This window comes from Heteronotia binoei, chromosome 17 (genome assembly GCF_032191835.1).
Source record: "Heteronotia binoei isolate CCM8104 ecotype False Entrance Well chromosome 17, APGP_CSIRO_Hbin_v1, whole genome shotgun sequence".
Classification (NCBI taxonomy): Eukaryota; Metazoa; Chordata; class Lepidosauria; order Squamata; family Gekkonidae; genus Heteronotia; species Heteronotia binoei.
The window spans coordinates 15,135,006-15,144,568 of record NC_083239.1 but is presented as its reverse complement, the minus strand read 5'-3'; positions in this window follow the sequence as shown (position 1 = coordinate 15,144,568).

The following is a 9,563-nucleotide window of genomic DNA, read 5'->3' as shown; positions in this document are numbered from 1 at the left end:
CGCTGGAGGTCATCCACCAAGGCAACCAGCACTGTCTCCGTCCCATAACCCGGACGGAAGCCGGACTGGTGAGGGTCTAAGGCGGAAGTGTCATCCAAAAAACTCTGCAACTGTAACGCCACTGCCCTCTCTATAACCTTACCTAAGAATGGTAGGTTCGAGACCGGTCGATAATAAGTGGGAGCACATACAGCCGGGGCTGCGGGAACTGCACTGGCTGCCAATAGTGTACCAGATTTGTTACAAGGTGCTGGTTATTACCTTTAAAGCCCTATATGGTCGAGGACCTGCCTACGTTAGGGACCATCTCTCCCCATATATTCCCCAGAGGGTACTCTGATCTGATTCTCAAAACCTATGGGTAATCCCTGGGCTGAAGGAGGCCAAACTGAAAGTCATCAGGGAAAGGGCCTTTTCGATCGCTGCCCCCCACTGGTGGAACCAACTGCCAGAGGAAGTGCAGGCCTTGTGGAAACTGGGCCAGTTCTGCAGGGCCTGCAAAACCATTCTCTTCCAGCTGGCCTTTAATTAACATGGAGCCTACATCGTAGATGGAATGCCGTTGCACTGAAAAATTGAATAAGATATAATACCTAGATCTTAGCACCAAATTAAATGAAATGCTGATTTTAATTATTGAATGTATAATTTTGTAGAATGTATTATTTTATAATATGTATTGTTTTCACTATTGTGGTGTTCTAATGTTGTGAGCCTCCCTGAGCCTGCTTTGGTGGGGAGGGCGGGATACAAAAAAATAAAAATAAAATAACTTTCCCAATTAAATGAACAGTTCTCAGCAGTGGCAGATTCCAGGTCCAAAAGCTCCCTTGCATGAAAAACTTGGATGCCAGGTAGAAATCAAGCACAGCAGGGACCCTTGTCTGTGCTTGTTTTTCTGTTTCCTGGGAGTGCTTAATGCCACAGAACATTGTAACATGTGATCCACCACCTGCAGTCTGAAAAAGTCTGGTCCCTTCTGTCACGATAGCATTTTATGTTATCTTGAATGTGTAACTCTGGTTTTCTACAAGCCTTTTCAGGTACGCAAAGGTAACCACACTTTCTGCTTCTTTAATTTGTGTTCTGTAACAATATGTAGTGCCTTCCCAAGGGCTTTCCTTTCTATCCCACTCTCTGTAGACATTCTTCTCCAACATTCTATTGCATATTTCTCCACATTTGCTCCTTCCTTCCATTTTACTAACCATCCATACTGAACAATATCTTTTTAGCCTGCTCTGTTTGTTTTATTTTATTCTGTCCTGGCCTGTTTTATTGGCCCTGACGTGGATGGCCCAAGCTAGCCCTGTCTCATCAAAGCTTGGAAGCTAAACAGGGTTGGCCCTGGTTAGTACTTGGATGGGAAACCATCAAGGAGGTCTGGGGTTGCCTTGCAGAGGCAAGCAAGGGCAAACCACCTCGAATCATCTCTTGCCTTGAAAACCCTGTGGGGCGACCATAAATCAGCTGCAACTCAATGGCACTTTCCACCACCTTTACCCACCATATTATATTGACCTGTTTTTATTGTCTTGGCAGCTTTTTATTGTTTTTGATTGTCTTGACTAGTGTTTATTGAGTTGGTGATATTGTTTGTTTTAGTTATGCACCCCTCAAGCAGGCACTACAAAAGTAGCATAGATTTTTTTTCTGAATAAAAAAAATAACTGCACTTGTGTGAATGTTTTTACACATTTCTCTTCGTGAGGCAAACTTATTCCTCATTTTGATCTCTCTTCTTATCCAATGCATTTCTACCTTTCCTTCCTTGAAGGAGCTCAGTGTAGCATTTGTGGATCTCCCCTTTTCCTTTCTGTCCTCACAACAACCCTGTAGGGCAGGTTAAGCTAAGCAAAAGTCGCTAGCCCAATGTCTACTCAGGGCAGAATAGGTATTGGAGTCTGAGGGTGGTTTTACACTGTGAAATTGACACGATATTATCCCATCACCAAAAAACCTGCTTGAGTTTGGTTCATTTCCGGGCTATCAGACAGCTACCATTGAAGAGGCAGTATCCTGGCAGCAGTCCGTGGTTGCCCATTCACATTGCTAGTTGGTTGCCCGGCTCAACTATGGACCCGCTGCAGAAAGGGGTTTTTTTTTTAAAAAAAAAAGTCCCCTGGTGTGTGCACTCAAGCAGAGAAGTGCACAAGCGCTCCTTGGAGAGGGGGTTTTTTTTTGGGGGGGGGGCGACCCAACTGTGCCAGAAATGGCTCAGCACAGTCACACAGCTCTTCCGCTTATGAGTCACGCCTGGGCATTCAGGCAGCTGCTGATTATGTGACCTAAATGTGATTCAGGAGGAAACTACTGGGAAAATCCAGGTGGCTTTTTAATCCTGATAGTGATCATGCGCTTTTAATCCAAATGGATGGCAGAGCTAGGTAGGGTAAATCTCTTGTGTGAAACCACCCTGAGTTTTCCAGAGTGTAGCCTCTAACCACTAGTCCACACGGGTTGTCAAAGACCTGTTTTGTCATGCTGTTCTTGTTTTACTTCTTCTATAAAACTACTATCTTTATTTTGCTTCCCAGATTTTTCAATTCTTGCATCTGTTCAATTTGCTTCTAGTATACTTACGACTGTTACAAAAATAAGCTTTTTAAAAAAAAATTACCACCAATTTTTCTTTCCCCCGTAGTTCAGAAAAATGAATCCTGTTGCATTAAATATGTTCTGTAGCTCATCTGCCACTACTGCTCCACCATCAGCAAAGCATAGTAAATTCATTTCCTTCCCATTGACTTTAACACCTGAGTCTACTATTTGGTTTATTAATTGGATCCTTTATAAATATCTTAAATGGTACAGTGACAGTGAGCTGCCTTGATGGACCGCTTAACCAATCAGGCGTTTTTGTTCACTATCATTGACTGTAATTATAGCTTCCTGCTTTGTGTTATAAATCACAGCACTTCATGTAAAACCCTCCTATCCTCATGGTCTGTTCCTGCTTTCTGCAATATATGGAACATTTTATTTTAGCCAAGGCTGTCAAAGGTTTTAACACCGTCAGTAAATGCTAAAGAGTCCTTCCCCATTTCTAACTTTTTCTTTATTAATATTTGGATGAATCAGATCCCCTCATTCCTCTTTTGTTTCATAAGCAGATCTCGCTTGCTCTGTTTAATTTTATTCCAATTATTCTTAGAACTACCTTAATAGTTTTGGAAGCATGCAAAAGAAGGACATCTACGTCATTTCTGTTTGTCTGGGTTTTGCATTGGTTGTGCATCATTTAACATGTCATGTTGATACTTAGGCTTTGTTTCACCTTTGTTTTAGGTTGCTGCAATCCTAATCCTATTATGGTGCTTACTGGATGTCCCATCCAGTCGATTATATCGATCTGCACTGTGTAATCCACCATGAGTCTCAGTGGGGAAGGCAAATTTAAAATAATATAAATGAATAGGTTCGTATTACTGCAGATATTACACTATAAAAATCTTTTACAATGTATTACACTCTGAAAATCAATTCCCTTGATTCTTTCCTTTCAGCCTTTCTCTTCTTCCTGAGTACCTTTGGGGAGGCAGGAAGGGGATGGATGGCCGCTTTAACTGTTATGATTGCAAAGGCTGGGGGGTGAGAAGGTATATGCAGCTGCTGAGCCCACATAATTAGAGGGCAGAGAGCAAAGTCTGAGTCCATTAGCCAATTGATTTCCAATCCGAATTCTTTTAAATGTACCTCAGATAGCAGACCAGTTCTTTGTAAAATGAGATTCCCTACCTGGTGACCCAATTCAACCATTACTTTGCACCTGGGGCCAACCTATACCTAGCTTTTCCCTCTGTTATTGACACCATATTTCATGCCGCTGATTCTCAGTGTTCATTCCAAGAGTCACATTTTGCTGTTTCTTCCCTGCTTTATTTTATGAGACCTGACTACTTGCACTTCCAATGCAGTTGCAGCACTTCTATTTAAGGTGTGAAATCTGCAAAAATGTTCCCCTCTAATCCTTACTTTTTATAAAATGATGTAATAGACCTCTGTATGCAAAATTTTTATATCTTTGGATGATAAATTTTGAGCAGGGCTTCTTTGGTAGAAAAAGTCCAGCAGGGACTCATTTGCATATTAGGTCACACCCCCTGACACCAACCAGCCAGAACTGCGTTCCTGTGCGTGTTCCTGCTCAAAAAAACAAAGCCCTGGTTTTAAGTATGTAGATAGGGGTTTTTTTAGTAATATTTTTTTTAAAAAGGTGTGAAATGTCATGATGACCCCACCTGGGACAGAGGAGCTAGTCTACACCACACGGCCTCCATCTCAACACTGGGTTTCCATATTATGTTGTTGCAATCATATTATCTTGAACATATAAAGTTGCCTTATTCTAGCCCTTTTCACAAGTTTCAGTAAATACCAAATTAATCCACATACAGCATACACTTGATTATTGTTTATGTGGGCTGAAAATTTTGCATATTATGTTCAATGCATGATTGAAACCCCACATTAATCCAGTTACTGTTCTTGGTTTCATTTGTGAAATGAAAGCACATTGGGTGCTTTCACATGGCGACGGTTTGCAAGTTGATTTTGCTATTCTTATACAATAAAAATCCAGCTACAAAGCACATTGTGTGTGAATGCACCCACTGACTCTTTCTTACAAAAAGATGCATACATATATGCAGGATGTACATGTGTTCTCAGTAACATGTGAACAGGGTTACTATCAGGCCCTGAGTCTTTCAAGGTCTATCTTATCTACTCTGACTGGCATTGGTTCTCCAAGATTTTGACCAGAGGCCTTTGACATCACATATCACCTTATCCTGACCCTGGGACCTTCTGCACACAAAGAAGATATGCTAGTGCTGAGCCATAGTTTCTCACATGCACACATGAAACTGCCTGATACTGAGTCAGACCAATGGTCACTCAAGATCAGCCACGGCTACCATGAGAGGGACAGCACTCCTCCACGACTTTTCATATCACTTACCATTAGATCTGTTTTATTTGGAGATAGAAGGAACTGAACCTGCATACACAGTAGATGCTCTGTAACTTAACCGCAGCTCTTACCCTTTCCCTATAGTTTTATCAGTCATTTATTCAGTTTACATATGTCTCCTCATCATATTCTGCAGTTGATAGATTGATGCATACATGTGATTTATTACTGTGTCTACTCATTGTTCTTTCAGCTTTACCAGTTTCCCTTTGTCCCCATACTAAGATGGGGGTGGGGAGGTTGCTTCTTTCCATTCTTTGATCTCATGTTAAGACGGCACCCAAATTTTGCCGGGGGTGTAATCCATTATCCCCTTTCTCATTCTGCTTAAAGGTTTTCAGGAGTTCACCGATAAAGTCCCATTACACAAATCTGTGTGTTCTTTGCTTGTCATATAATAGGTGGAAATGGATTTGAGATAAGCCTCATAGCTTGAAGGTTGGTATTGTTTTCTGTTTCTATTAGCAGAAGACTTAAAATATTCCAGCACAGTACATTCTCTCTGGTTAATCTTTTTTTAACTTTTAAAAATAACTCGCTTTGAGAAGCTGAAATGTAGTTTTTTTCCCCCTCCATCCCTGTTGCATGCTGCATTTCTAAGCAGTGAAGCCAGCATCAGTATAATTATGAGACTCAAGCAGGGAATTAAATCCAGCTCTCTTAAGTCCTGCTTCAACAACCTGACCATTACACCACACTGACTGTCTAGGCCAGTTACAAACATTCCTTAATTTCTGTAGTTCTCAATTGCCTGGCTTTGTTATGAGCTAAGAACAAAAGGATCCTGGGAAATGAGTCCCTGTTCTAAATTGAATGTTTTAACGTGGAATGTTTATAATATATAGTCATAAAGGGGGACAAAGGAGGAGCAGATCTTCAGTACACCAAAGGAAAAGACCAAGAAAAATATAAACATGTATTGTAAAGGATGAATAAACCATGGGATGCTAAATGTTATATGGAAAGAATATTAAAATATGATGTGACTCCTGTTAACCTATTCACTTTGTATCTTCCTTGGAAGCATTCAAATAATTCGAAATACAAAAACAGTCCATAAAAAGACCTGAAGGTAATGGGAGTTCCTCTCCAAATCTAAACTCTTCATGGGATCATTCAAGCAGGGGGGAAAAATAAATCCTAGTAAAGAAGTTATCAGGTTAGGTCTCATTTTTCAAGGGGGCTGTCACACAGCCAGGCCTAGCAGGGCCTTCCACTGGCTGCCACCACTCTGGTAAGGGTCTGCATGGAAGGGCCCAGAGCACCCAACCACCCTTGTCTTCCTAATATCTCCTAACCAGTGTTCCGTCTAAGCTGAGTTAGTGTGAGCTAGCTCACAGATTTTTGGTCTCTGGCTCACACATTTTTGTCTTAGCTCAGGAAGAATGGCCCCAGAGCAAACTAATTTATGCAGTAGCACACAACTTTAATGTCAGTAGCTCACAATTTTAATGCCAGCAGCTCACAAAGTAGAATTTTTTGCTCACAAGACTCCATGGCTTAGAGGGAACACTGCTTCTAACTGTGACCAAGGAGATGTGAGGAGCCAAGGAGTATAACAACAACAGTTTATTTACAGTGTTCAAATAATGTGGGTAAAACAGTGAAATATATAGATACTAAGGAAAAAGGAAAGGTCTCCTGAGTAAGCACCAGTCGTTTCTGACTCTGGTGGTGGGACAAATAAACAAAAAGCCCTGACGTGTTTATCTATACAATCCCTGCTCTAATAACCAACACTTACCCCCTTGGGTAAGGGAACTTTCCCCTGCTGCAAGCTCTCTAGGCTACAGCCTGCCTCCAGCTCAGCCTTCCAGGAAAAGAACACACCCTGCCTGGGCTTGACCCTTTTATGTTCTCCTCCTAGGCCCCACCCCTCTCTGGGCCAGTTTCCCTCCAAACCCTTCCCACCCAATCAGAGGGACAGAAGGGATCCTGGGAAATGTAGGCTCTTTTGTAACTCCTAGGTAGGCTTCTCTGGGCCTGCAGGGCTCATTAGGCCCAGGATCATGACAGGGGCAAATTGACATTTGCAGCGATCTTGAATTCTGCTGCCAAGGTTAGAACAAAGAAGACATTTGGTAGGAAAAAGCAGGTATTAAACCTGGATCTTCAATGGGGATTTAGAGGTGCTTAACATTGGCGAGGGGAGGGGAGGCTGCACAGTACAACCTAGCCTCAGAAGCTAAGAAGGATTAGTGGTTGGATGAGAGACCACCAAGGAACATTCTGTAGAGGAAGGCCATGACAAACCACCTCTGCTTCTCACTTGCCTCAAAAGCCCCTTGCTGAGATCACCATATGTTGATTACAACTTGGCAGCACTTATGTACATAACATTGTCTATATTATGTCAATTATGTTTACCTAGCATTTCTCCCAGCCGTTTCAGCCTAGCAGCATGTTCTGAGTCTACTAGAGGTAGATTTATTTATTCTATTTATTGATTTCATTTATATCCTACCTTTCTCCTCAATGTGGACCCAAAGCAGTCTGTATTGTTCTCCTCTCCTCCGTTATATCCTCATAACCCTGTGAGCAAGAGAATATGACCAGCCTAAGGTTACCCTGCAGGCATTCCATGGCAGAGTGGGGATTTGAACCTGGGTCTCCCAGATCCGAGTTCAACACTAATCACTACACAGCTCTGGCTCTAAGTTTCATAGTGAAGTTGTACTGTTTTGTTACAGCATGGCAAGCAAGAGGAAGGAGGGGTGGCTGAAAGTCAGGGGATGTCCCAGTACCACAGGTGTCCTACTTGCTCAAGTGTGATGCGGGGAAGGGGGGTTGTGACAAGAGCAAACATAGCAAAATGAAGGGCAGAGTTGCCTTGCCACCATCCAAGGGGACTCGGTCACCTTGGATTTCAACTGATGACTGAGATCAATTCCCCTGGGGAAAATGGCACTTTGGAGAGTAGAATCGATGGACATTATACCCCAGTGAGGTCCTCCCCTCCTCAAACCCTGCCCGTCCAAGTCTCCACTGCTATATCTTCAGGAATTCCCCAGCCTGGAGTTGGCAACCTTATGTGTGGATGCTATTCCCACATCATTCCATGCCATTTACTGCTGTTGCCATGGCAAGGTGCATTTTCTTCATTCTAAGTAGGAGCAACCTTGAAGGAATTAGTAAATTAGCCTCCTTACCAGTCACATGTGACAGTGAATGTGTACAGAATCCATATACACCACACATTATTATATTATATTACATTACATTACATTACATTACATTACATTACATTCAATGCATCTGAATGAATGTGAGATTTAAACCCCACATTTTTCCCAGGTCTCTGTGACCAATTTCGCACTTTCCCTTACGCCGCTCTCACATCCGTCTTCCCTGCCTGAAGTCCTCCCGATTTCCCACTATTTGTGCTGGGGCTGCAGCAAACATCACACAGCAAATGGAAACCGCTAAAAACTAGTTTCCATTTGCTGCACAAAACCCGCGATGTTTGCTGCAGCCCCGACACAAATAGTGGGAAATCAGGAGGATGCCGTGTGGAGAAGAAGGATGTGAGGGCGGAGCAAGGTGAGTGCGAAATCAGCCTGTGTTTATTTTTCAATTGAATGAGCATTGGTTGTTTCTTAGAAATAGGCTTAAGGTCATAAGAGCCCTGCTGGATCAGACCAGTGGTCTATCTAGTTCAGCATCCTGTTTCATACAGTAACCAAACCAGTTGCCAAGGATGACCAATACACACATGACATAGAGACCATGGCCTGCTGCTAATGTTACATCTTAGCAATGGGTTTCATTGGTTGGCTGCCTCTGAAATTGAAGCTTCCCTTAACTCACCATGGCTAGTATCCATTGATGGACCTATTATCCAGGAATCTGTCTGTACATGTATACAAGGACATGCATTCTCTTCAGAGTTCCTGGATAAATGAATAGTTGGGGTAATGTTGTTTGGGTTACTGGATTTAAAAAAAAAAAACTTTGGAAAATGTCAGTAAAATTCAAGTAGTTAAGGATGATTTGTGATGGTGTTGGTGTTCAGTGCATTTTTATGTAACCTGTAGACTCATTCTTTTGTTCACCAAAGAGAATTTTTTAAAAATCCTTTTTTTAAAAAAAAATCCTTTTGATACTAAAAATATATGCTTTCGGGATTTTTTTGTGTATGAAATAGCAATGCTCTGAAAGGCTTTTAAATAAATGAAAACCACTTTGCATCTGGGAGGAAATATTTCACTTCACTAGGTTATCAGAAATGAAGATGTTGGCTGCCGGGTTTTGGCAGTGGGGAGTCGTTCCGATGCCTGGGAGAGGGGATATGCACACCTGCCAGGTGACCTTGACCCAGTCACACTCTCTCAGCCTGGGCTGGGCACAGGAATACCAGCCTCCAGGTGGGACGTGGGGATCCCCTAGACTAGAGATCAGTTTCCCCAGAGAAAATGGATACTTTGAGGCAATACTCCCTCTAAGCAGTGGAGTCTTGTGGGCAAAAATTCTGCTTTGTGAGCTACTGGCATTAAAGTTGTGAGGTACTGCATAAATTAGTTTGCTCTGGGGCCATTTTTTCTGAGCTGAGACAAAAATTTGTAAGCCAGAGGCTAAAAACCTGTGAGCT